The sequence below is a fragment of the Neodiprion fabricii genome, chromosome 2, assembly GCF_021155785.1.
Source record: "Neodiprion fabricii isolate iyNeoFabr1 chromosome 2, iyNeoFabr1.1, whole genome shotgun sequence".
Lineage (NCBI taxonomy): Eukaryota > Metazoa > Arthropoda > Insecta > Hymenoptera > Diprionidae > Neodiprion > Neodiprion fabricii.
Window position 1 is genome coordinate 20,580,616 of NC_060240.1, and position 2,375 is coordinate 20,582,990.

Here is a 2,375-nt window from a genome sequence, read left to right on the forward strand (position 1 = left end):
TGAGAAGATCGAAATTTTTCATCAATAGATGAGATTCAAAGTCGCGAAAATTACCTGACCTTCGACGAGCTTCTGCGAAACAATTGCTACTGAATATCGATCTTTCCATCACCGTTACAGGCAATAAAGTCGTCTGAAGATGTCTATCTAACATAACCATCTGAGCGAAATGCTGAAAATAATAGCAATAACGATCTGGGTCCTGATACATCAAATCTAAGAGATTAATTCCAGCTACATCTCGATATTCCTCAAGCGGTTCTAAAAGTGTACAGACCTGGCGATCTGCTGAAAACTTATTGGTAAAAGTTGTTTTTCCGCATCCGATATTCCCTTCAATAATGATGGTAAGCGGTCGAGTTTTACTCAAATGAATTCTAAAAGGCAGATTCTTCTCCCAATCGATGACCGACTGTAAAGAAGGTCAAATCGATCACAGTCGTCAAAGGTGTACGTCTGAAGATCTAACCTCGAAGGAGGTTCCTGGTCTTGAAAAGACTATTCCAGGTTGATCTTCTTCAAATGGAGCAAGATGATCCAAGTGTACCACTTTCTTACGCGAATAAGGAGATCTTCGGAATCTATAAAAAACATTATTTATCCAGTTAAACACTAAGTAAGGGCCATCCCAATTTCTTTGTAGTTTTGGACATCGTCCTTTCTGTCTTCGGGGTTGAAAGAGCCAGACAGAATCTCCAGGATTGAATTTTAATTCTCTGGCTCGAATATCATAACGAGTTTTTAATTTATCTGAAGCCATCGAAATTCTACTCCTAGCAAAGTGATGAACTTCTTCTAAACGTTGTCGTAATGAAAGGGCATAATCTGTTTGATGCTGTCTTTGCACAGAAACAGGGTCTTTCTCTAAATCTGATGGAAGTCGAAAATTTCTTCCAGTAAGCATGAAGGCCGGCGTCTGCTTCGTCGTCTCATGAATCGCAGATTTGTAAGATAAGAGGAAGAGAGGGATCCAGGAGTCCCAGTCTCTCTGATTCTGCTCTACGAAGGACGACAAATACTGTAGCAAGGTTCGATTCAGACGCTCTATTCTGACCCCAGAATTCTGAGTAAGCTCTTTCATTAAGGTTGATTCAAAATTTCGGCCTTGATCAGTATGAAGTTCTAGAGGAACTCCGTGTCGACAAATAAATTCTTTAACGAATGCCTGTGTTACAGTGGAGGCTTCTTGATCAGCGAGAGGGACCGGTTCAGGCCACTTAGTAAAATAATCAGCAATAACCAGAGCATATTTATTTCCAGAATGGGTTGTCAGGAGAGGTCCGAGAATGTCCATCGCTATCCTTTCAAATGGAGCTCCCACGTTGTAAATTTGAAGAGAGCTTTGTCCTTTCGCTCGAGGTCCTTTCTTTGCCGTGCAGATTCGACATCTTCGGCACCATTCCTCAACGTCCGTCCGGCAACGGGGCCAAAAGTAGAAGTTGCGAATTCTGCCCAGAGTTTTATTTGAGGCGAAGTGTCCGCCTGCAGGAGAATCATGATAAAGAGCTAAAATCTCCGGAACTCGTGTCCTGGGAACCAAAAGTTATCACCTGATTTCTTTCAAGTCTGCAGATTCCCATTTTCGGTATAAAATTCCATCAATTGAACGGATGGAGTTCCATTGAGCCCAAAAAATTTTCAAATCTGGATCGGCTAAAGATATATCCTGCCAGTCCGGGCGAGTTTCCGCTTCCTTCCAAGACTTCACTTGAGTCAAAGTGTCGTCCTCTTGTTGTGATTTTCTCCATTCCTCCAGGTTATTTTCGAGAGGAATCTTCCGTATTAAAAGAGAGGAGTCTCGGTTTTTCTCTAATCGTGCATACTGTTTACACTCTGGCATTTCCTCGCAGGGTCTTCGGGGGAGAGCATCAGCGTTTCCATAATGAATTCCTGCTCGATGACGAATGTCAAAATCGTATTGACCGAGCCTTTCTAACCATCTAGCTACCTGACCTTCGGGAGATTTGAACGGAAGTAGCCACCTGAGAGAAGCATGATCTGTACGTATCAAAAATCTCCTACCGTACAGATAATGGTGAAAATGTACTACGGTTTTAACAACAGCAAAAAGTTCTCTACGAGTGACACAATAATTCCTCTCAGTTTTACTCAAAACTCTGCTGAAATAGATTACCACTCTGTCCTGACCTCCCTGAATTTGTGACAGAACCCCGCCTATTCCTGAAAGAGAGACATCTGTATCTAAAATAAAAGAAAGTTCGACCTCTGGATAAGCTAAAATCGGCGAAGAAATAAGATTTTCTTTCGATTTCTTGAAAGCCTCTTCGCATTCCGGGGTCCTGTCAAAAGGAATCTTGATTCCGGTCAAGTGATGGAGAGGTTTAGCTATACTAGCGAAACCTTTTACAAATCTT

General features: G+C 42.0%; 1 long non-coding RNA gene across 1 annotated transcript; it reads left to right on the forward strand.

Annotated features, from left to right (window-relative positions):
* The first annotated feature begins 986 nt into the window (after positions 1-986).
* LOC124175803 lies at positions 987-1,997 on the forward strand. Its single transcript, XR_006869240.1, has 3 exons — positions 987-1,028; positions 1,261-1,585; positions 1,851-1,997. It is a non-coding gene; the product is annotated as an uncharacterized LOC124175803 (long non-coding RNA).
* Positions 1,998-2,375: the final 378 nt, after the last annotated feature.